This window comes from Pinus tabuliformis, chromosome 9 (genome assembly GCF_031772625.1).
Source record: "Pinus tabuliformis cultivar Carrire ecotype Pingquan chromosome 9, CPIR1, whole genome shotgun sequence".
NCBI classification, from domain to species: Eukaryota; Viridiplantae; Streptophyta; class Pinopsida; order Pinales; family Pinaceae; genus Pinus; species Pinus tabuliformis.
In genome coordinates, this window is record NC_142307.1 from 1559496969 (window position 1) to 1559524242 (window position 27274).

The following is a 27274-nucleotide window of genomic DNA, read 5'->3' on the forward strand; positions in this document are numbered from 1 at the left end:
TGGATTTATTCTCACTCTCCATCCATTTATATTGATTATAAGCCTTATAGATTATATTGATTAATATATCATCTATAGATGTGATATATAATGACTTATAGGCTCTTACGCAGTCTATTCTCTCTCCGTGATAAGAATTCATATGTCCAATAAAATGGAATATTTATTTTGAATATTATGATGAAGAAAGAAATCTTTTTATGAAGAAATATTTTCATAAGGGATAATAGGTTTCCCAAAAAAAATCACGTTTACCGAAAAAAGTTTTTGAAAATATTTTTTTCGATAAAATCACAATTAGGGTAAAGCAAGGCCAAAAACAACTAATATCTTTGAATGAAGAATATATTTTGCAAGTGAATATATATCCATCTTTATTTTTTAGAAATGTTTCTGTCTCTAAAAACTCTATGGACATGTGGAAAAGCGAAAGAAAAGGAATGTTACCCTTACCTCCACTCAGACCAAGACATCACTTTTACCGAAACAAGTTTTTGAAAATATTTTTTTGGGTAAAAACACAATTAGGGTAAAGTAATGTCAAAAAAGTAAAATCAGGTTTTCCCTTTTCATTGTCTTTTGATCCTCGGCTAAATGAATGTTGTTGTATCCTGCCAGTAGCATGTGTGAGGTGGCAGGACTGCTTCCTGGGAGAGCAAGGTCCATAGACCACCTAATTGACACCAACGAGTAAAATCTCCTTGTGCTTTGGGACCCCATAACGACAAAATAGAATGTGCTAAACTACCTGTACAACTCACACAAATTCCCATCTCTATCTATTTTCTCAAATATTCCTAGAGCATTTTCTTCCTAGAGATAAAAAAATAATATGAGATTTACCCGTGTCCCATTCATTCCTTTCATTCCTTGGGTAGGTTGATGATGCTTGATTTTGATTTATTATATCCCACATGTTGATTTGGGGTAGCATCGGTTGTGCTCTAGCCATGAAAATTGGTGGAGAGGCTAAAGCACATGAGATCTCCAATACCCAGAAATAGTTTGGGCAGATTCTAAACAGTTTGGGAGATATTAAAATAATTAATATTTTTAATGGAGTCCCTAAGTCTAAACTTAGGGAAAATAAAATATTAATGTGAATTAATATAAAACTGTGTTAGAAGGGTCCAAAAGTCATGGATCAAGCGAGAATTAATCTTAGTCGTTGATTAAGGACTTAATCTCGGCCGTTGAATTGTCAACGAGAAAAGTATAAGAGGAGGCTTGAGGGTCACTTAGATAACACACCGAGTTGATCAAGAATTCGATTTTGTGGGGGAGGGCTTGCTAAGGAAATCGAAGGAGTGATTAGAGTTGTAGCTGAGGGGTAGTGAATATAGAAGCAGAGAGGCAAAGAGGGTACCGGGAGCATCAGTGCAGAAGCCGGGAGAGAGGGATGCAGAGCCAGCTAGAGGCCACACATAGCCAGTCAGGGCCCACGCAAAGGCAGCCAGGAGTTGCGCAGTGCCAGAGAGAGCCATCTTCGGTGACACAGAGGCTCTAGAGGCTGACACATGGAAGGTTGGGGGTGACATTGGGCCGGAGAGGCTGACACAGTCCCTAGAGGCAGATGTTGGAGATTTCATGGGGTAGATTGAAACTGAGAGCTGTGGGATTGTTCATCCGGAGTTTTAGCCGGAATATCTGTCTCCGATTAAGAGGTACTACTACTGAGATCATTCTCTATTGGGTGAGCCGGTTTGGCACCCAGATTGTATTCTGAAATGGCTTAATAATAAAACCCTCAGATAACTGCACCAGTTTTCCCGCATTGGGTTTTTACGGGGACATAGTCCAAAAACAACAGTGTCACTTGTGTGCTTGTTTTTCCTTCAGTTGATGATATGTAATGTGTTGAGCATGTTCTTGTATTTATTTTCAGTATTTACATGATAAATATTTTTTTAATTAGACAGAAGAAGTAGGCAGAAATAAATCTGAAAGTACATGAAGGATTTCTAACAGTTAGCCCTATTGATCGCTAGTTAGGTGCCCCTCAGATGCCAACACTTTATATAGTTCGAGTGGATTTCTTCTCACTCTCCATCCCTTTATATTGATTGTAAGCCTTGTATATTATATTGATTAATATATCATTTATAGATGTGATATATAATGACTTATAGGCTCTTACGCAGTCTATTCTCTCTCCATGATAAGAATTCATATGTCCAATAAAATGGAATATTTATTTTGAATATTATGATGAAGAAATCTTTTTATGAAGAAATATTTTCATAAGGGATAATAGGTTTCCCAAAGAAATCATGTTTACCGAAAAAAGTTTTTGAAAATATTTTTTTCGATAAAATCACAATTAGGGTAAAGCAAGGTCAGAAACAACTAATATCTTTGAATGAAAAAGATATTTTGCAAGTGAATATATGTCCATCTTTGTTTTTTAGAAATGTTTCTATCTCTAAAAAGTCTATGGACATGTGGAAAAGCGAAAGAAAAGGACTGTTACCCCTACCTCCACTCAGACCAAGACATCACTTTTATCGAAACAAGTTTTTGAAAATATTTTTTTCGCGTAAAAACACAATTAGGGTAAAATAATGTCAGAAAAGTAAAATTGGGTTTTCCCTTTTCATTGTCTTTTGATCCTCGGCTAAATGAATTTTGTTGCATCCTGCCAGTAGCATGTGTGAGGTGGCAGGACTGCTTCCTGGGAGAGCAAGGTCCATAGACCACCTAATTGACACTAACGAGTAAAATATCCTTGTGCTTTGGGACCCCATAACGACAAAAAAGAATGTGCTAAACTACCTGTACAACTCACAAATTCTCATCTCTATCTATTTTTTCAAATCTTCCCGGAGCATTTTCTTCCTGGAGATAAAAAATAATATGAGATTTACCCGTGTCCCATTCATTCCTTTCATTCCTTGGGTAGGTTGATGATGCTTGATTTTGATTGATTATAGCCCACATCTTACGAAATAAGGGTTATCCACCATGGCGTTACTCTACCGTCGAGTTAAAAGGGCCAGCTGAGGCTTATTCACTTACAATATTTGGCTTCAAGGAGATTACTCATATTGGAAAAGAAATATGTTCTAGGATGTGATGGAAAATATTGTCGAATGAGAAGAGCCAATCCAATAGGTCGAGTAGGGGATATGTATGGGAGTGCCGCCCTAATGTTATAATCTTGTGTTGGAAATCCATTTCCACCTAACCGGAACATGAATGGTAGTGGAAAGAAAGAGCGGAAGCTAATCGCTAGTCCTCTTCATTCCCAATAAGGTAAAACTAGTTTATTACTTATTTTATCTTAATAATATATTATTACAACCTTATTTTGTTTTTCATGAGTTCATTTTTCCATTGATCGTTCACAGAATTACAATAGCTAGAGGTAGTTCTCTATCTTTGGCATACCACTTAGGAAACCAGATCATAGACAATAACTGATTGACAATCATTGTCCAAAAACAAACCGAGGGGTGAAGCATCAAACTATAAATGTTAAAAGTTGTCCCTCTAGTGGGGAAATCGGTTGAGATAATAGAAAAAGGAGTGACCATAGTTTGTGACTACAAGTGTTATGGACATAGCTATGTACAAATAATAATAAATAATGATTAAGTATAATTAGCTATGAAAACACAAGTCTTAAAATATGACTATTTCTGAAGGGGCACCTTGCCTAGTATATAAGTAGGGACCTTATTTGTAACCAAAACATATCATATAATTTGTATTCACACACACACACATATTACTACTTATATTCCAAATATTCTGAAGTTATTGCAAAGTATAAACATTGTTTGTTACATTGGTATCATAGCCAATCTTATTCAACCATTAGCCATAGTTTTCTTTTAAAGAGGCTTTTAGCCACAAACTCCATTTTTTGGAGTTTCCCCAGTTCCAATGTTCCAACCAAGAATAAAAGGAGTAGATCTTTAGACAATAAGAAAGATAACAAAAATTAAAAAAAAAAAAAAATATATATATATATATATATATATTAAAATAAAATAGAAAAAAATCCTAGAGGGTTATCTCAATTGGTCCCTGTCATTAAAGCACCTTTTGTATGGAGTGGTCACGGGTTCAATTCTATCGACACCGTCGAGGTCAGGATCCATGGTTGACCCAACAGGAAGTGATCCCTTCAGATGGATCTTCCTAGTACAAATATTTCATGGACATTGCAATCACCAACCTCCAGATTTCTTGAACCACATAGAGAGAAAAAAAAAAAAATAATTTAAAAAATCCACGATATTAACACACAACCTAAAAATAATAATAAAATTAAAACAAAGCTGACAAAGGTGGTGCTGTGATTATTCTTGATAAAGATGATTATCGTCAAAAGATGTTGGACCACCTCCATAATAGCGGGAGCTACAAGAAACTCAACAAGGATCCTCTGAAGAAGATTTCCAAAAGTGTGGCTCTTACTATAAAGGCTAGTAGCTCGGTTAGCTCGTTCAGTCATAAGCTTATTGAAAGTTTCCCTCTTACCCCAGAATCTATGGTCTGCCAAAGATTCATAAGGAAGGGGCTCCTCTGAGACCCATTTTCAACACGATAGGAGGACCAACTTATCTTCTTGCTAAATATTTGGCCCAAAAGCTTAAGCCCCTTGTTGGCCATACAGAATCCTTCGTCAAGGACTCTGCATCGTTTGTTAATAAGTTAAAGAATTTCAAGCTTGATCCAGATGACAAGCTTGTGAGCTTTGATGTGGTCTCTCTCTACACTAATATCCCTATCAACGAGGCCATCAAAATCATCAAGCGCATCACAGATCCTGATACAGCTTATTTAGTTGGTATTTGTCTTACTTCTACTTTCTTTTCATTCGATGGGGAATTCTATGAGAAAACTTGCGGTGTCGCCATGGGTTCCCCCCTCTCCCTTGTGGTAGCTAATCTATTCATGGAGGATTTTGAATCAAAGGCTTTAGCCTCTTCTCGTCTTCTGCCTAACTTGAGGAAGAGGTTTGTGGATGACACTTTTGTCATCTGGTCCCATGGTAAAGAAAAGTTGGAACTATTTTTCCTCCATCTTAACAATCAATCTAATTCTATAAAGTTCACCATGGAATTTGAATGTAATGGTAGTCTTCCATTCCTTGACGTCCTCCTCTCAAGGAATGATAATGGCTCTTTCTCTCATCAACTATATCGTAAGAAAACTCATACAGAACAATATCTTCATGCTAATTCTCATCATTTCTCAGCTCAAAAGCTTGGTGTTCTCAACACCTTAGCAACTAGAGCTTTAAGAGTTTCTGATGAGAACCATCTCAAGGAAGAGAAAGCACATCTCCTAAGTGTTTTATTTAATAATGGGTATTGTAGACACCAATGCACTAAGGCTTTCCTCAGAGCTGAAAAAGGTCCTAGTGCTAAGAAAGATACCAAGGATCGGTGTTCATCTTCCTTTTATCCAAGGGACCACTAACAAGATTGCAAGGATCCTAAGGAAGTGTTATCACTTAGAACTAAAAAATTTTTGATGCATATAATTCTCTGTCCTAGTCCGATGACAAAGGTCTGTGTTAAGTTGATTTCATTTTATTTTTCTTTACTTAGGATTTGGAGTTTTAAAGTTCTAAACTCAAACCATACTCGACTCCTATTGGTTCTCCTCCACTCATCATTGTTCCATAGCCATGTCTTGTCTCATCCGAGTCACCGTGTCTTTTAGTGATTTCGCAGCGTAATCCCATTTGCCAGTTTCGCAGCGCAATTATGGTTAAGCAATTTCGCAGCTCGTCATGATTAGGCCATTTCGCAGCGCATCATTAGAATTTAAGACTAACAGCGCTGCGAAATCGTGGATTCGTGCATTTCGCAGCGAATCTTTCCCGAAATGTCAAGTCCGTAGGTGAGTCACCAATTGTGTCCACTCATGTCAGTTTGTGTACCTCTCGTATCACGTTTGAAAGCTCATTTGCCACTACCCCACCAATAGATCTGTTGATATGCACAGAAATATCATTCCCAATAGATTCTACCGTGCATAGACCTTTATGATAGTCGTAAGTGCTGCATGAGTAACCTGTCTGTTTGATTATGTATGGAAGTGTTTCAATGAAAAAATTTGAAATTCAAGCGAGGCTGATTTCAAGCGAGCCTGATTACAAGCGAGGCTGAATTAAAAAGAACTGAACCACCATTGCAACTGAAGCTGTTAGACTCTGTGTGTGTGAAGATTTTGAAAGGAAAATGGAGAGAAAAGAGCACAGATCCGGTAAATGCCAGAGGACTGAACCTGAGGGCTTGGATATAGCGTTGAGGGATGAAGGCGTGAAGAAAGCGTTCAAAGATGCCGGCTGCTGGAACTTTTGCAAGAAGCTACAAGGAGGACATGCGCAGGTAACCAAAGAATTTGCGCTAAACTTCACTGGTTTAAATTCAAAGGTAGCTATGCTAGAAGTTCAGGTGTCTCCAGAAGCAATATCTGCTGTAACAGAGATCCCAAGAGGACGGGAAGAATGGTTTAAAAATTTTAAGTTTGATATGAATCCTTGTAAGGAGTTTTTAAAGGAGGCATATGTAAATGAAGACTTAACAAAAGCAGTGCCTAGAAATTATGTCAAGGAACATTATGCTCTTCTTCTCACCTGCATTCAGAAATACTTGACCTGTGAAGGAAGGTACAATAAGGTCTATTCCTACCATTTCAAACTGCTTTTACATTTCACTGGGAAAGTCTCCATAGACATTCCTTTTTACCTATTTCGCAGTTTGAGTAAGATGTGTGATAAGGTGCAGCTGAGGAAAGAGGACTGTGAAACCTCTTTATTTCATCATGGTTTGATTAAGTTGCTAGTTTTAGATGGCCTCCAAAAGATAGGCAGAGACTGGAATTCGTTTATTTTCATGGCTGGATTCCAAAGCAAGACTGGCCTTACTCCACAACCAGTCAGAGAACTCACAATAGCTGAACTTCAAAAAGAAGCAAGAGTTAAAAAGCAAAACAAGTCACAGCCAAGAAAACCAGTGAAGCCATTAATCATTCAAGAACAAACTCAGCAATCAACAAAAGAAAAAACTCAGGATAAGAAGACTGTACCTGAAACAAGCAGAGCTGAAGCAGTCTCAAGGGTAAGGACAAGAAGCCAAATTAATAAGGAAAAAGGTAAAGCCATAGCTGTTGAAGAGAGTCCAATGTCTAAGGCAAGCTTGAATGATTTGTTACAGGCCATTGAATTTGAGCAATCTGAACCAGTCCATATTGATTTGACACAGTCATCACCAGAAGGTACCAAGAAGTCTAAGGCCTCAAAAAGGCTTAAATTCGATGAGCCAGGTGAAGAATTTATTTTCAAACCCAGAAGACCTATTACAAGGAAGCAAGTGAAGGAAGCGCTGCCCAGAACAGAGGAAGCCGAGAAAATTAGGCAAAAAGATACAAGCAGAACAGTCATCACATCTCAAGCAGATAATATTGCAGCTATAAAGAGCCAATTAGAAGCAGCTAAATATGAGATTGCCAAACTGAAGAAAGCCGCTAGGGAGTATGCAGTCGTGTATGCAAATTATCGTAAAGCTGTGTGGAAAGGAACTGAAACCTATGAAAACCAGTTGAATTCAGTAGTTGATGGCCATGCACAATTTCACACATGGACAGTACCAGCAATCAAAGAGGCCAAATTCATCAGAAAGATAAATATGCACCTAAGAGCTGAGAATAAAGCTATGAGGAAGAAAGTTGAAGACTTGAAGGCCCAGCTAGGCCAGTTAGCTGCTAAATGAATTTTCTTTTTAAAGAAAGGTTTTGTTCCAAATTTTTGTCAAATTTGCTTAGTCTTATTGTTTTTGAAGGCATGTAAATCCCTGCTATACATGTGAAAGGTCAAAGGGAGTTTTTGGCAATCAAATGTTTGGTGGTAAAGATCTCGGGACAAAGGCAAGCTGTTTAAAATAATTCAGCAGTTTCGTAGCGCGCTACGAAACTGCTGTAGGTGATGATTTTAACGCAGACAGGCAGTTTGGTATTGAGAGCGGGAATTTTGAAAGGAAGACACCTAAAGGATATGCAAGATATCAGATGGAGCTACAATAGCCGTTCAGATCAAGACAGGTGTACCTTAAAAAGGGTGGAATATTTTAACCCAAGTTAAATTTCTGTTATAAAGCCACTTTATCACCGTTCAAAGGGTATTAAATGAGTTGCATACAAAGAACTTTTTCCTGTACACATATTCATCGATGCAGCCTCCAACACATCAGGAACGTGGCAGTGTTCCATATTTTGGGTTATTAAAAGCTAGAAGATATGCTGCTGTACATTTGAGAAATTTGAGGAAAACTGGAACCGAAAAGCAAGGGACATCTCCCAACACTACTGAGCAGTTAAAGGATTCAGCGTTCAAGGTCGATATGGAGTATTAAACATCCAGCTCAGCCACATCAAAAAGGGGACCAGGTGTCAAAGAACAAGGAGAAGTCATTATGCATGGAAGATAGAGTTAGAGTCATAGTTAATTTAGAACTCTTTAAAACTCCAGTCAGCACTTTATTGTATTTAATAGTTAGTTAAATAGCTGATAGGTGTCATTAGAGGCAGTTATCGAATTCCCCTCATGCTGGAGGAGGAAGTTCGAATTAGTTAGAATAAGGATTCTATATATAGCTGAGACAGCGATGTAATGAGGGTTGGAAATTTTATAACAGAGTACTGTTTTGGCTTATGTAAAGACAGAGTTCAGTAATATAAGTTGACTGCTTTTCTTCTCAGGATTCATGAGAGATTTCTATGTTCAGAATGTATGATTTTATCTTTTCCTTAATGTCTTTTACAGTTGCATAGGTGTACAATCACTCAGAATTCACTGATTATGCTCTGATTTCCTGTGTGCATTTATGAGCTGTGGTTCCATATGTGTTGTGTTCTGAACATCTAAATGTTAAATGCCCTGACTTCTATGTAGAGGCAGTATCATGGTTTACTGAATTATGGTTGACTCCATAGGCCCAATGGAAACTAGTTTAATGCTTGTCCAGCCTTCATATTTGTTAATGTTATTCCACAAGAGTTAGCCATCTTATTAATATTCAAAATCAATAACCCTTTGAGAGAGCCCTCTCAGGCTAAGGAGGCTAAGCCTTAGTCAAAAGATTGGTTTGAAATAGTTACTTGAAGTCTTCCTGGTTTGCAGCCTTCCAGGGCTTGATTTTGAGATAACAGGAAGCATAATGTGGCTTCAACCTTTTGGCCTTTAAATACCATACAGAGCTCCCTTAGATCTGTAAAGGACCCAGAGGACCCCAAGAATGTGAAGGGTGTTTACGTTATCCCATGCTCTTGTGGGACTCCCTACATTGGTGAGACTAATCGCTCGATTAATCAAAGGATTCGTGAGCATGCTGTTGACATCAAGCATGGCAGGACCTGCTCCTCTGCTTTGGCGGAGCATGCAGATAAATCTAAGCATCACATCTGCATTGAGGAGGCCCAAGTCGTTGCTAAGGTTAGTCATTTTCACCATCGTAAATTGAGTGAGGCCCTAGAAATTGAAAAAAGACCCAATAATTTGAATAGAGATGATGTTTGGAATATTAGTAGAAGTTGGGTCCCTGTCTTGTCCTCCTAATTGTTGTTGTTGTTGTTGTTGTTTTTTTTAATCTATGTAGGTATTGGCATCATTTTTATGGTATTTGTTGTTGATTTATTCTTCATTAGAGTTTATTTTCTTGATCCTTCGTGTTTTTTTTATGTATTTTATCAGCCTATTTGTTCTTAACTCCTTTTAGTATTTTTGTTATTTGTTTAATGGGCCTGAGCCCCATATTTTATTGTTGACCCCGTTTTATTTATTGATTATTTTTCTTTGGATATATATATATATATATATATATTTTGACTTGTGTATATTTTTGTTTTATTTTATTTATTTTTCCATTAATTATTTGTAATTTAATTTATTTTATTTCTATTAGTTATTTTATTTATCAAATGATCTTGTCTCGATTAGGGTCTTCATTCATTTTTATAATTTTTGACTCCCCTCCTTTAAAGTTTGACTTTGATTATCTATTTATTTATTTTAAAAACTAGCTGTTTAATATAGTGGTTACTTATGAATATTTGTTTTAATAAATTAATAAACTAATATCTCAGTTTAAATATTATTTTTCAAAAACTAGTAATATTTGGTTTTAATAAATTAATTTAGATATTATTTTTCAAAAACTAGCCGTTTAATATAGTCGGTACATATTAATATTTTAATAAATTAATAAACTAATATCATTATTTAAATTTTGTTTTTCAAGAACCAGTAATATTTGGTTTTTAATAAATTAATTTAAATATTATTTTTCAAAAACTAGCCGTATAATATAGCCGTTACCTATTAATATTTTTAATAAATTAATAAAATAATATCATTATTTAAATATTTAAAAAAAACTAGCCGTTTAATATAGCCGTTACATATTAATATTTTAATAAATTAATAAACTAATAAATTAATATCATTATTTAAATATTATTTTTCAAGAACTAGTGATATTTGGTTTTAATTAATTAATTTAAATACTATTTTTCAAAAACTAGCCATTTAATATAGTTGTTACATATTAATATTTTTAACAAATTAATGAAATAGTATCATTATTTAAATATTTTTCAAAAACTAGCCGTTTAATATAGCCGTTACTTAATAATATTTGTTAATATTATAATTTGAACACTATTGTTCAAATATAGCCGTTACTTGAAATTATGTCTCTACATTGCTCTCTATTTAAGCCTTCGCCATGGTCCACCTCTTCATCTGTCCTGATGATGAACCACACTTGTTGGTTCGAAACGCGTCGGCCACAAAAATTGCTCATGTAATTTCTATTTAAAGACTTTGTTTAATTCATTATGAATCACAGAAACTTGAATACAAAAATTAAAACAAAATAAAAAACTTGCAGCAGACCACAGTCACTGCTCGGCAAGCTGTTAAAGTCACCTCGCCGTCGTTCGTAGCACCTGTCACACTCTTCTTGTTGCCCTAGTTCTATGTCCTCACTGCCCCCATTTGCAGCTGCCACCACCCCATCTGCAATTTCCATCGTCATCACCCCCATCTACAACTCCCTTTGTGTTTCCCAGCCATCACCGTTGCTTCCATTTGTTGTGCCACCATTGGCGAAATTCACCGTCGCCTTTCAAATGTCAACCACAAGGCAATTATTTATTGAAGCAAATCATTATATTTGAAAAATTGAACAGTCTTCTGCCAAAGCCATCGTACGGGCACCATCCTGCAGCCATAAGTTACATAGTGTCATTCGTACATTCCTCTATAGCCACTTACCAACCACTAGTTTCACCGCCACTGATTCCACTGCCACCGTACAGTCATCACTCTTCCACCACCCAACAATTCCACCATGGTCATTGCCACAAATCTGCCATCATCTTGGAAATCATTATCACAATAAAATGGTGGGACATAAAACACCAATTGAGGAATATACTTGGGCAAAATTATTGAATCATCCAAGGTTTTTAAACAACGAAGAGGAATTAGGGCTCTAGCTTAAAGATTTTGACGTTTTAAATCCTTACTCGTCTGAACATTTTTTAGAGTGAAAAAAGCATGATTATATTATATAAGATATATAAAGAAACAGATACATTTGGCAGAAAGATCTTCATAGGGGCAATTTTTAGCCTAGAGATAGGATTTCCAAAATTATAGCCAGCCCATAGAGCTGCCAAAAGTTGCTAACAAAAGTTGCAGGATAAAAGGATACATTGCTGATAGAGGAGAAAAATAGGAGCAGAAGGTTCTCTTCAAAGAGAGTATCAGTATTCAGAAACTATTCAAAGGATTCTAAATTTGCTTTAGCCAAAACTTTAAGCAGAAAGCCGGAAGGAAGAAATAGACAGAATACTAAAGGAAAATGCATACCTGAAAACAAAAGATTTGAATTTAAGAGCCAGGTAAGGAAAAGTCCTGGATAGAGAAGATTTCCTCGCTAGATTTTACCTTCATGTTCTAGATACCTGGTTCCAATAGGAGACCCTCCTTTGATAAGATGTCTGCTTGGTGATTCTGTGATCTGTAAATGTGTTGGATGGAGCACCCTTCCATCTTCCTCCAAAGGAACCTGATTCCGTCCATCCAACCTGCAAGGAGAGGGTTGCTGATATGGCTCTTTTCTGCTACAAAATCAACCATGACTTTTGAATCTCCAAAAATTGGCACAAACTAAATGTTAAAGAAAAGGCAAAAGGATAAAAGGCCCAGGAGAGCCATTGCCTCAACTTTACTATTCGTGCCGTTTCCTCCATTCCAGGCAATGAAATATTGATCATTTTCATTCATGATGATGTGAATGCCACAACCACATGAGCCATTTTGAGCAACACCGTCGAAATACGCTCTTGGAGCCATTGAGTGATTTTGTGTTTGCTCCTTATGATTAAACTTTTTTTGCTTTTGTGGCTTTTCTGGTAAGGAGTCATAAAGAGCTATAATGCTTTGAAGAGTTTCCATGAAAGGCTTTTTATTGTCCCTGAAGATAATTTTGTTTCTCCATTTCCATATGCACCATAGAGTAATGATAATTAGAGGCCTCCATGACTCCTTTTGCCAATTCCACCAAAGGAAAGCTTCTTTAGTAGAAGCATGAGAGATATGAGGAAACTTATAGAGCTTTGCCAGATCTTTCCATAGTTGTTGAGTTATTTGGAAATTGAAGAACATGTGGAAGTTACTTTCCTCATCGGACTTGCATATTAAACAGAGACCCAGTCTGTGCCAACACCTCTTTTTCAGATTCTCCCATGATAAGTTTTTATTGTGGAAGACCAGCCATGAGAATAGAATTGCCTTGGAAGGACATCCCGATTTCCAAAAGGTTGTTGGGAAAATCGGGATGGGAGGAGCAATCTTTAACCCTATCAGATTTTGATAGATGTCCTTAACACGAACCAGGGAGTTTCCTTTTAAATCCTTCCAAATTAGAACATCAGCTTCCCAAGAGCGGTATATGCCACAGTTTCTCAAAGAAATTCTGAGATTCTTCCATTGCCGTGCTAAGAGATCCGACATCCCCATACTGTCCGCCTCTTTCCAAAGAGGGAAAGGGCCCTGTCATTCAGCTATCAGCTTGTCCCAAGTGAAAAATCCTTTTCTATGGAAAAAATTTAGGAGAGATTCTGGCAAAATGATTTCCTCCTGCCCACTCAGGAAAGAATCAATTCCAATGAGAATCCGGCTACCCGGTTGAAAACTCCAAGCTAAGTTCTTTAAAAAGTACTTCTCTACCTTGCGAAAACTCAGCCATATTGCTGACCCATAATTGGATCCAATCCTTCCCAGCATGTATCAGTAAGAGATATCTTTGCTTCCCATATATTTCTTTTTTATTGTGTTGTTCCAGGGACCCTCTCCATAAATCCCTTTCCATAGTGATTTGCATAGCAGTGCCTTACCAAAAATCCGCAGATCCAACAGGCCCCATCCACCTAAATTCTTCGGCCAAGAGATATCACATAATTTAGATAGGTGAATTTTTCCCATATAAAGTTTGCAGTTAACTTATTCATCTTCTTGATAATACTTGCAGGAAGAAAGAATAAATGGGCCCAATATACAGCAAGTTGTGTTAGAACTGACTGAGATAAACAACTCTTCCTGCCATTGATAGGCATTTATATAACCATAACGATATCTTCTTGTAGTACCTATCTATTAACCATTGCCAGTCCATTTTAGAGTAACCCTTTGCTTTTAACTGGAAACCTAAATATTTTATTCCATGCTTTATGGAGCGCGCCTCTATCCCAAACAGTGAAGATAACCATTCTACTAAATCCATGCTGACATCATTATGGAGAAAAACTGACTTGTGTTCATTAATTTGCAGCCCTGTGGCCTTTTGAAAACATCTTAAGATGTCATATAAGCATCTCCAGGTGAGTCTGCATAACATTCCAAAAATAAGTATATCATCCACAAATAAGTTATGTGAGATATAATTGTTTCTACAGATCTTCAGTGGCCGGCACCTGTTATCACTAACTGCCTTGTTTATGTGGAGGCTAAGAGAATTCATTGCCAAGATGAACAATAGAGGGGATAGTGGGCAGCCTTGACGCAGTCCCCTTTCAGCTGGAAAATAAGAGGATGGAATCCCATTTATTATGACTGCATAGTTCACCTTTTCAACACATGCCATGATCCACTCTATCATATTGGCTCTCAGACCAATCTTTGCAAGTAAGCATCTGATGAAGCCCCAATCCAGGCAATCGTAAGCCTTTCAAAGATCAATTTTGAGGATAAATGCTTCACTTTTTTTTAGTATGCATGGAAAACAAGCTTTCTTGTGTGTTTGCAATGGCGTCCAAAATGTTTCTTCCTTTTAAAAACCCATGTTGATCCTTTGTTAAAAAAATTGATAAAGTTACCTGATTCTTTCAGCAATAATTTTTGAGATGATTTGAAAGAAATGTTACAGAGGGATATCGGCCTGAAATCTTGAAAAGAATCTGCTTCCACTTTTTTTGGGATGAGGGCAATTAGAGTGGAGGAGATTATCTGGTGTATGCTTCCTGATATTCTGGAACCTTCTACCATCCTTAGCAAATCATGTTTTATGAGATCAAAAAAATGGATGAAGAACTCGATCGTCTAGCCATCTGGGCCTGGAGATTTATCCCTCTTGAAAGATTTCATTGTTTTTAACAGTTCTTCCTCCGTGATTCGCTGAAAGAGACGCTCGTTTTGTTCATCATCAAACATTTTTGGAAATAAGTCAATGCCCCATAAGATGTCCTGAATTGTGCACTCCTCTGATCTCTTATATTGATTTTGAAAGTGTTTCACAGCCTCATCTGAAATGTCTTCTTGAGAGCATAGATAACCCCCTTTGCCATCACTAATCTTCCATATTGAGTTTTTTTCACGTCTTGAGCTTGCAAACTGGTGGAAAAATTTTGTATTCTTGTCTCCTTCCTTTAGCCAGATAGCCCTGCTCTTTAATCTCCAAAAAGCTTCTTCCTGCTCCAGAATTTTTTGTTTTTGTCTTTGAAGCTCCCTTATGCGGCATCTTGTATTGAAAGGAAGTATATGAGTAGCCATCTCTCCAGAAGTGTTGTCCAACTCCCTTTGAATCTTTCTAAGATTTATTCTATTTTGTATCTTTTTTTTGTACTGCCATTCTTTAACAACCTTTTTCATGTGAGAAAGTTTTTCCCTAAAGGTCAAAAACGGGGGCCTATTATCTGTTGAAGATAGCTCCTTCCAAGTTCTTTTAACAACATCATTGAACTCTGATTCTTCTAGCCATGACCTATTAAATTTGAAGGAGTACCCTTTTCTGAAACCCTTTTCTCTCCAGCTTAATAGAATCGGTCTATGGTTTGAGATAAACACATTTCAAATTGTTGAGGAAGGCATGCCCAGTCTATCTATTATGCTGACATGTAGGATGAAGCTATCAAGTCTTTTTGCTATATATGCCCCATCAATCCTTCCATTGTCCCATATCGGAGCATTTTGGGAGGTCTTATGTCAACAAGATTCCTATGTAATAATTCATATCTTATGCGATCTGCAATATGATCTTTTTTCCTTCTGATTCCCCAAGATTCATCATTATTTAAAGTAACATTCAGATCTCTTGCAATCATCAGAAACTCTATATCTAAAATTTCTGATGCAATTTTTTTTTTCCCAGAATGGTATTCTGTTTTTGTAAGGAGCATAAATGTTTAGAATGTTGATAGGGCAATCTTTCCCTCTAATTGATGCTGATATGAGAATGCCCGCAAAACATTTGTAAGCTTTTGCTCTGATCCAATCAGGATCCCATAAGGCCGCCAGGCCCCCAGAGAGGCCATTTGCATTCAAAGCGGGCATATGCCAAGTGGGGAACATTTTCCTGAAATAGGAAATAGAAACATGAGTGTTATGCATAGTTTCTTGGATTAAAATGATTTTTGGCTGTTCTGAATAGAAAAGATTCTTTAGTTCCAAAAATTTCTGGTCTGCCCCCAGACCCCTTATGTTCATGGATATGATGAAAGTCATTTAGGAGTCTTTTCGGCCATACTTGCTCTAAGAGGCCCTTCTTCTGACATATCAATGATAGGAACATCTATAAGGGAAAGATTCCGTACTCCTCTGTCAACAACATCAACTCTTCCCCTGAAATGTCTACTACCCCTGTTATTTTTCCTTCTTACCGTAATGTTTTTTGTAGAATTCGGATTTATTTGAGGAGAGGATGGCTTCCCTGGCTTATGTATAGTTAAAAGTTTGAGTTCATGCGATTTTTTACTTAAGAGATAGTCTAGATCACTGCCAATTGAATTTGATGGGGATGAAGCAGGGGAATTTAGCGGTGTGGGCAAAACCATAGGTTCCTTTCCTTTTCCAGATGGGTTTCTTTCCCTTCTTGGGGATGAGGAGGAAGAAGGAATAAAAGTGATATGAGGTTCCAGGTTTGAATCTTTGTATGGCTGAGGGACCGGAGGGGGAGGAGGGATTTCTTTATCAATAACGGGTTCCTGGGGAGGCACACAAAGGAGATAGTCGGCCTTTTTATCAGATGGGGTTTCTGAATTTCTTGCAATTTCCGGCATGATACTCTGACTCTGTGGGTATATAGATGGGGAAATTATATGAAGGTTATCTTCTGGATTAATAACTCTTTGCAGTTCGCTATAATCTGATGAAGATAAACTTATTGCAGGGGATGGAGACTTTTTCCTGTGTTTATTTAAGGAAGAAAGGAATTTTCCATGATGTAGATTGTTCGAAAGAACAGGGCGTCGAGGGCAGTTTTTGATTAGGTGCCCCATCCTATGGCATGCTGAACATCTGAAGGGGACTCCCCAGAAGTCCAGTCTTTGATTAATTTTTAAGTCCCTCCAAGATATCTCTATATGATCAGGAAATCCTCCTCTATAGGATTTTTCTATGAGTACCTAGGCTACACGTTTGTCCTTTTCCCCCAGGCATCTGGGATCGACATAAACACATTTTCCTACAACATTTCCTATTTCTGTTAAGGTCTCCTTCGACCACAGCTCCAGTGGAAGGCCAGGGAGTTTGACCCATATTAGATTATTAGTAGGAGTATTCTTTAACGGGTTGTAGCCAATGTACCACTTATAAAGTGCAAGAAAACTCCTTCCCTATACCCATGGACAGTTTTGAATGGCTTCCAGGTCATTGGCACTCAGGAAATGGAAACAGTACCATTCTTTCATCAGTTTAGCTATAATGGGGGTATAGCCGATCAGAGGTTTCCATTTAATCTCTATCCACTTCCACATCTCTGAATCGTCCATCTCTGGAAAGTGCCATCGGCCAACCAGAGCTAAATCCTGCAAACTTTCGATTCGGTCAGTCAGGTAGATACTGTCCAGCTTGATCGCCGCTGGAGGAGGGATAGTTTTTATAGGTTTCTTGTTCTTATTATAACAACTTGAGGCCTCGAATTCGGCATATTCCTTTTCCCGAAAATCCTTTTGCTAAAAATCCTTTTGTTTGCCTTTTCTATTTTTTCCGGCCTTTGATAGGCCACCGCCATCCATGTCCTTAGTAGGTAGAGACGGACAGACAACCACGTCAGCCAATGTGGCTTGCTAGTCGTTTAGCAACATGGCAACACCCTGACAGTTTTCGGCTTGAATGGCTGCTTGGATCATGGCCTCTGTGGCCGATGCGCCTGACGCAAAATCCATCATATCAAAATCCCCTCTGTCCTAAAGGATGCACTGAGAAAGACCTAATTAGGATCTTCCAGATTGGGTAATAAAACATGCAGTAAATGTGACTTGTCCCTTTCTGAATAAAATACCTGGAGAGTAAATACCCAGAACTAGAAAACGAGGTCTTTGCTGACTAGATGACTGACAAAAGGAAGCCTCGGGGATATGAGTCTCCCTTTTCCAGAAGAGAGCAAATTCCAACGAGGCCAGCTGTCTTCTGAATTTAAGAAAGGATGACGTTTACATGAGGTAGCATGCGACGGAAAGGCAGAAGGTTTAAAAAACAGTGGCTTCTATCAACCCAAAAAGTCAGACATTATCCCCTAAAGTATCGTTCCTTTACTCCAAAAGATTTGAAGTTGAAATTCTCTGCCCGAGACAGACCCAGAAAAGAAAGGAAAGTATACCGGAAAAATTTCCGATCCTTGGAAAGATGGATCCTGCCCGGAAAAACCAGGAGGCAGGAGAAAGCAATCCGCTCTCAGTCAGGTCATCTACCAAAAGCTCCAGATTGCAAAGAAAGGATGAAATCGCCTCATGCTTCAGACAACATTGAAATGCCACGAAGACACATTTTTGACTTATCTTAAATTTATAGCAAGGAATTAAAAAGTAAATTGAAATAAAGTCCAATTGAAATCTAAAAAATAAAAATCCAAGAGAGATTAAAAAGGGCAAGTGCCTAAGTTACACTATAGAGTTATATAAGTGAAAAAGGCATATGACATTCTTTTATAAAGAGAGAGAGGATTATAAAAGAATAATTATCAATGCTTTAAAGGTAATATTTAAGTCCAATTAAGGGAAAAGAGGAAGTATTTTAATTAAAAAGTATATTACAAGTTGTTTGAGGGATAAAAGCATTTTTTAATATAAAAAGAATTAAAAAATATATTAAAATCTCACTTATCATTGATGTCATTGTATCATTTGATGTAAAATTTTTGACAAGCAAATTGGAGTCAATCCCTAAATTTGATGTAAAATTATTGACAAGCAAATTGGAGTCAATCCCTAATGAGAAAGGAATGGAATTTGTAATTGAGGAGAAAATGAGATTTTCCAAAATGTCATATAGATATGCTCTAGTGCTATTTAGAATTAAGGGGACTTTGGTGGGAAAATATGTTACTATTTTCTTTTTTCTTGCTAAAAATAAAAGTTATATAAACCTTGAACTCACAAAGCAATTGATGGTTCCTAAGTCAAATATGATTGAAAAATTAGACTACCAGAAGGCAAAAAAATATGACATAACCGATTTACAATTAAACTTTGGGAATTATACATTTATATCACAATTCTTTGTTCGATTTATATGGATCGATCAAGGCGACATTATTCTGGGTTCACCCTGGATGGAAACACTTGGGTCCTTCATCCTAAATACAAAGAAGAATTTTTTGACATTTTCCTATAGGAAGAAAAAAAAACACCACAACACATTACATTGAAGTCATATTCAGTAACACTAGAAGACATATAAGAAATATCAAGAATAATTCTTCAAGAAAGTCAAAAGTCGATGTAAAATATGAAAAGGAAGTTGACAAAATTATTGCTGAAAAAAATGAAGAAATTTATTGGCTTAAGGACCACAGTGAAAAATTACTTATACAGATTAAGAAGCTTAAGAAGGATAAGAAGTCTTTGGAAACCAAAGTACAACACCATATTGTGAGGGAAGCATCAAAATCTTTTGATGTAAAAATGCAAGTCGAGGAAAAATGAACAAAATCGATCCAGTCAATATCACAACTAAAGAAGATGTCAAACCAATTGAAATAAAAACCTATTCAAATGTTACTATACATATGATAGAAATTTCAAGCATACTTATTAACAAAATTTCATCAATTAATATTGCAACTTTAATGCACGAAGAAAATAAAAAATTGAAAACAAATCAATGAAACACTACGAAGACACCTTATTGAATTCTTATTCACAAGAGCAGGTACATCAATCAGTCAATGTACCCATGTCACTCCGGGAAAAAACAACTGACTTATGTTCCAAAGAATGTCGATGTCAACATAATTCCATTTTATGATAATAGTTCATCCCAAGTATCTAATAACCGCAAGGTTCCACAAAATATTGAATCAAGATGGTTAGATAATTGTACAGTGTGACAATGTTGTACCACATTTGAAAGTTCATACCGTCTTGTATCGTCGAAGATGATAGTTCTAACAATTGATAAAGACGGGAAGACATTACAAGACAGAAAAAATATATCAAGCCTTTTCATCAATAAGATTTTAGGGCAAGACAATGCTATGAACATAATTATGTATAATAAATAATGATTAAGTATAGTTATTTATGAAAGAGCAGGTCTTAAAAGGACATGACTATTTGTGAAGGGGCGCCTTTCCTAGTATATAAGCAGGGCCCTCATTTGCAACCATAACATATCATATCATATTACTTGTATTCAAACACACACATATATATACCCTACAATGAATAGTTTTATATTCTAGATATTCTGAAGAATATTGCGAAGTGTGAACACTGTTCATTAAAACTTGCATAAGACTGACCATAACCCATCGCAAAAGAAAATGGATTTCCCATAAGTGAGAAACTAACCAAGAGACTAACAATATTATATATTGGAGGACTAAACATTTTAGACAAAGCAACAATTAAAAGTAAGATGAGAGTCACGAGGACAGGGAAGTATCCAAGTACATGGGGTGGCCTTGATCTCTACGATGTGCCACTGCTGCCAATATTGGAGGTAAGCCCATTTCTACGTCGGAAAAATGGCCTTCGACATCCATCAACAACATATTTAAATCATCTAGTTTGTGTAGAATATTATACCTTGCATCATGTATTTCCATCTGTACTTTCCATAGAAGAAGCTACAAATATAAATCCACTATATATAGGCAATGGTTATGTCTTCTTCTAGTATTCCTGGTTTTAGGAATCTAGTTAGAAAGAGTATCCAAAACCTCAGAATCCAAAATTACCTAACAATCATGGCAAACCTCATCCTCCACAACATTTATGTCAGACTGAATCTCAGGGGGAACATGGTCCTAAAATTGTCTTGCAAAAGCCTCAACACGAAATCGAGCTCATGAAATTTCAATTCCCACTTGACCTTTGTTGCCTCAACAAAAATGAGAACACTAGCATGCCATTGTTGGTGACAAAAAGAAGAGTCGTGATAGATAGAGGAACCTCAGGGCTGAGCGATGGACAAAATATGGTTAGAAAAGCAGATAAAAACCTTCTAAGAGGACCTCCATTGAATCAGAGAGAAACATCAGAGATAAGAGTATTAAGAGTATTAAGTTGAAGTGATGGAGCATATTTGGGAGTCTAAAACTCAAGTCATTCACGAGAAGTCTAGATGCATGAAGGAGATTAATTATGGAGCATATTCGGGAGTCTAAAACTCAAAGGCACAAAGGATATTAATGCAGGACAACATGTGAGGTGATGGATTCCTCTCATGAGATCATAGTTAATGTACATGTAGTCCAACTGGTACATTGGAAGCCTACAGTTCTTAGAGCCAAGGCGATTCAACCTATGGTGCCCAAATCCAAGGTAATTCATCCAACCACCATGTCATCATCAACATTGTACACCCCCACTGGGGAATTATAACCTTATTATTACCTTAATAACATTTATCTAATTACATGAGGGTGAGGGAGAGGGTGGAGTGATGAGAAATATTAGAGAAAACATGTAGTTGATATATGTTTTTTTTTATATATATTTCCTTCCGCCCCCACTCTCACATACCATCATATCCTATTTTTAGATTATTATTATCTTTATCCTTATTATATGACTGCTATATTATTAATAACATTTATACTATTAGAACTTTCTATTACTTTATTGTGTTATTATATTTCTTTATAGCACTATTTCCATTATATTATTATTATTATTATGTTGTTGCTACATTATAAGTATTTTGTTTCATTTTCTTCATTTTATTTTTAATTTTCTCATTCTCTCTCTCAAGGTTTTTTTTGTCAACTTTGTCTTTTTAGGTTTTCTTTTTGTTTTTTTTGTTTCTCATTCTCTATTAATATTAGGTTTTGTTGACCTTCTATGACAAACTTTTTCCTTTGAAGGTTTCATTGTATTATTTTTCTCTTCTTTCATCCTGATGATGGATTGTTTATTGTTGGTACAAAACATTGGCACTAATTCTTCATACACAATGGATCTGAAAACTCAAAATGCCATACTATCATTTTTTTTTGAGGAAAAATCATAACATTTTATTAAGAAGATAAAAAGTTACATGTGCACATGCAGAGAATTTCACCACCTGGTTCATAGACTAGTAGCTAGCTACAAAAAGACAATAATTAGATCCTCCTAGAGAAATTGACAACCCACTGAAAACTGATCTAAACAACCATACACACCATCCTCCTGAGGCATAGAGATCTTGAGGAAGCTATCAAACAAAACTGTAAGAGTCTGACATATATATGAAAATTACAAAAAAGCATCATCATGCTGTCTGATATACATGCATAATATAAAAGCGAAGACAATCACTGATATGAGAAAAGTAAAGTATGAAGCAAAATTACAGAGTAGTGAAAGGATGATGAAAGTAGTTATGTATAGTCCCCTCTAAGTGTTCTTTGACTTTCCAGACACCTAGATCTTGTCCAACACCATCCTTAGATAAGAGATCTACCTCTGAGTTTCGTTCTCTGTAGATATGACAACAAGATATATAGTCAAAAGATTGTTTTAGAAGGTGTATTTCCTCAAGAATAGGCAGTAACAAATGATTTTGACATCTCTAAAAAACATTGAACCAATTGATGACATTTAGCGAGTCCCCAAAAATTTGCAAAGAATTACATTCTAATTCTTGGGCCCAACATAACAGAAGTTTAAAGGACATTCTCTCAACATAATTGTTGGTGCCTCTACCCAGGCTGATTTTGGATTTCAGGAAGTGTTGTTGGTCGAGGTGGATGATCAAGTCTTCACCACACATACTATTTTCATCTGACGCTCCATCAAAATAAGACCATGAAATTTGTGTATTAATCTCTTCCTGGACAATAATCCGAGGGTTAAGATTCGAAAGCTTTGAAGGGAGAAGAGCATAAATTGCAACAATTTCTGAGGCAATATGGTCCAAGGCTAAAGCTTGGTTTCTAAAGATAGCCTTGTTATGAGCTAGCGACACTCCCTAGCAGAGTAAAGGGGGGATGCTTATGATTATTTCCTCATGAGCCTGATCCCACCAAGGTTTCTAGGCTTCCTCAAAACTTTGTCCACTCCAATCGAAGGTGTAGTCGAGCCATCGATTTACAAACTCTAAATAGCTAATCACGAAAGGACAAAGAAGGAACAAATGCTTGACAAGTTCGACCACATTTTTGCATAATATGCACTAGCCAGGGCCCTACTTTTGTCTTTTTTGATGGTTGTCCCACGTCAAGAATTTATTTCTAAGCAAGCGCCAGAGGAAAAGCTTAGACTTTGCTCGACATTCCAACTTCCAAAATTTTCTCCACCACCAGATTTTTTCCATTTGCAGTCAAATTTCAATTTGATGACTCTAGCCATATTTGGGGGAGTAAGTGTTAGAGGGAGCAAAGATCCATCTAAGGGAGTATTTTCGATCCCTGATTCGAATGTGTGATATTTGGAGGCTTGCGATATATTCTTTCCATATAGCTGCACAATCCTCATTTAGGTTGAGTTGTTTAGTAGTTTTCCACCCTTGCAACCAGAATGTTGACTTACCTGACTTAAAAAAGCAATTCCATACTCATTCAGGGAAGCCACCATTTCCGAAGGAAGTTGATAGTGGTTTGAGCATCCCACCCACGAATCGATTCCAACTCTGAGTTTTTCTCCGTTACCAACAACCATACTATCACATTGTGAAAACTTTAAACATAAATAAATGGTTACCTATAATTAACCAATTATGTATTTTTTTTTTTTTCATTTTATAATGCTAGATATGAAAATTTAGCAATCATTTACATTAAATAGTTTTCAAATTTTAAGCTCTTTCATAAAATATGAATAATTTTTAATTATAACATTTACATGTTGTTTTTTGGGCACACACACACACATATATTAAAACTAATAAAAGTTTTTTTTTTTTTTATGTGCACGATCATCTTTGTCTTTGTGTAATAACGCTTAGTAACTATTGGATTGAGTGCACAAACATAATATATGCACAAGCATATAAGATAATCAATATATATTAGATACATATTTAACAATATGCACTAAAGACATTTTGTATAAAAATAATTACATACTAAATATGTTATTGCAGCCGAAGCCAAGTGCATTCTACAACATAATATGAGTAAAATACATATGTTGGATAATGCTCATAAATATATCAATTAAATGAATAAATTATTAAATTCAACATCAAAACTAAAAAATGTTGAAGATGTTACAAAATTTTCACAAATATCTCGAACCTCAAACTAGAGTATTCACAAAAATTGGTCCAACCAACTACCTACTCCAAATCATCTGTATGTCCAATACATATAATGTTAAAGAATTCATTTTCAATCAATGACCATAAGTTTATGTGCAAAGGCTATCCACATTAAAAAGAAATTTGTGCTCATTCATTTAATGGTAAATGCAACCAACTCTAATTTGTTTATTTATTCTTTATATCAAATACACCCTAGGATACCCCTCAAGGCTCTAAGTAATGATGACTCTTGTAATTCTCCCCACGAAATACATCTCTAAAGGAATCCCACTAGGTATTTTCCCCCATTTCAAAGATGGTACTAGAGGTAAACTAGATTCCAAAGTAGATTTAGACTTTGTCAACATAGAGTTCAAGCCCATTATAACAATATTATAATTAAGAATTGAACATATCACTTACAAAAATTGAACTTGAGAGGGGAGGGTCATGACCATTCCTCTCAACCGCCTTAACTGGGCCCATTGATAACGAGTCCTGTAGATACTTACAACTCAGATTGAATATTAACATCTAAGATTATTTTAATTAATATTTTTTAATATTAAATTGTAGTTTTATTTATTATCAGTAAGTGTAATTATGATTTAGTTATTGAAACAATGCATCTTAAATTCAAACTTATTCAGTGTATAAGTTAACCAGAGTATATGGTTTGTCTTTAAAATAGACATGTTATCCTTAAAAAAGATTTAGTGCACACCTAACATAATGAAAATAAAGTGTATGGAATCTAATACAACAACATATTCAAATCAATAAATGCATAATTAAGACCTTCAATGGTCTATAACCTATGTTGTATTAAAAAATGTTAAAATTGTTGTTTTCTTATTAATTACGTGAAATTCATTAAAATAATTAGTTCTTACTTAATTATATTGATAAATGTATATCCATATTTTTTAAAAGAGATTGATTATTTTTAATTTAGAGGAAAAAATGAATGAAAAACATCTTTTTTATTATGGTTTCCCTTAAATGGGTTTAATTTTTGGTTCTCTTTTTAAAAAGTTATTATTAATAGTCAATGATCATTAAATTCTTAAAAAACAAAAAAATGATAAATTACTTAAAAAAAAGTTATCCGTATATGGATGATCCTTATGCCTATTTTTAGAATAGGCTAAATGAGTAAAGTCAACCGTTTGATTTTGCTTATACTCATTCAGTTTTCAAATATTTTAAAATCTACCATCGACTTATACTCAAATTAATATACATCAATCAATATATATTAGCCCGTCAATCAATATATATTAGCCCGCTAATATATTGTATTTTACTTATTCATCATCTACTTTCTCTATGAGGCATGTGATATGTGGAAGCACATGTACTATAAACTCTAAATAACTCTAAAATATTCTCTTGCTAATGTACTTGTGCTCCATAATAAAATTTCTAATAGAAACATACTATGGACATGTTGGATACCATCATGTGACTCAAGATGGTATTGAAGCAATTAAATATACAACTAAGAGAACACAATAAGATTATGTCATAAAATATCACAATATTAAAAACTGGATCCCAACTTAACAAGAAATTTTCCACTGTGTTATTTGTAGTTTCAAGGCTAAGGTTCAACCAAAATACGTAAGTGTGGGTTATTAATTTACATGTTTTGATACCCAATGCCAAACTATGATAATCAACTTTAAAAATATTACATTATGAAATTGAATAATAATTGAAGTTTACATTAAAAAAAAAATGAAATTACTAATTTTAAAAATACAAATTTATTTTAAATTAGATTTAAATATATTTTTTTAAAGTTTAAATATTTTTTATATAAAATTTAAATTTTTTTTTGTAATATTTTTTTTTGTAAATTTGGTAGGATTATATCTTCATTGTATATAATGTATCACTCTAATTAAAGTAGAGAATTAAACTGGTAACTTCATATCAAGGAGTGTTTTAATAAAGCACTCGATCACCATCTATCCAAGATCCCGTGAACAAATTTTTTGTAATATTTATTTGTAAAATTCAAATTTATTTTCTCATTTTTAAATGTAAAAGTGAAATTTACACACCTAAAGATATTAAAAAAAATACCAATAAAAAAATAAAATAATAAAGATATTCCTTCATTTAATAACTTTACCATATAGATATAATATCACATTTTAAGATACAAATATATATGTATATAATGGCATGCCCTTTCCAAGTATCTATTTTTATATAATATTGTTAATAATATAAATGGTTTTTTTTTTTTTTTAATCATATTAATTTAGTTTAGTATTATTATTTATAAGTGGTTAATTTTGATGAACATGAATTAAAAAATAATATATATAAATAAATAAGGGAAATAATTGCTTTGCAAGTCCCCGCCTTTATACCGTGATTTTTAATTTGGTTTTAAACGTTAACACGAGGAAAGATAACTATGTTACAATTTGTTCAAACAATCATAGAGTTTGAAAATTTGATAGAAAATAAGACAATGCAAAATATTACATTGCACAAACAAACACAACATAACACAATGAGCTAGTTAGAAGTTTCTATATAGATTCCATGCACCTAAAAACTTGCAAAAAAAAAAACATAACATATGGATGAAACGTATGGAGTACTAAACATAATTTATAAGGTGTAAAAAACCATCAAACAATGATAAACATTATACCACGAAATCTTTCTAATCATAACAGGTGGCGTGCAAGCAGTTAATAGCGTTGAGCAGGAAAGCATGCAAGAAAGGACAAATGAAGAAAAACAATCGTGCGAAGTAGTACATGTGTGGAAGAAGTGTTGTGTGGAATGAATGTGTATGGAAGAAGTGTGCGGAGGCGATAAAGCGTGCGGAAGTTCTAAAGGGGAAGTGTTGTGCAACTAAAGGTTGTGTGGAGTTAAAGATTGTGCAGAGCAAGGCACGTGCAGAGCTAAAGTCTATATAGGAGTAAACTATGTGTAGAGGTAAAATGGTAAGTATCATTTGACTCCTTCCGTAAGTTAGAATATTTTTTTTGTTTTATTTTAGTTGATTTGGTCTCACACCAAATTATTTTTTTTTTCCCGGGGAAATAGTATCGTAATTTTCAT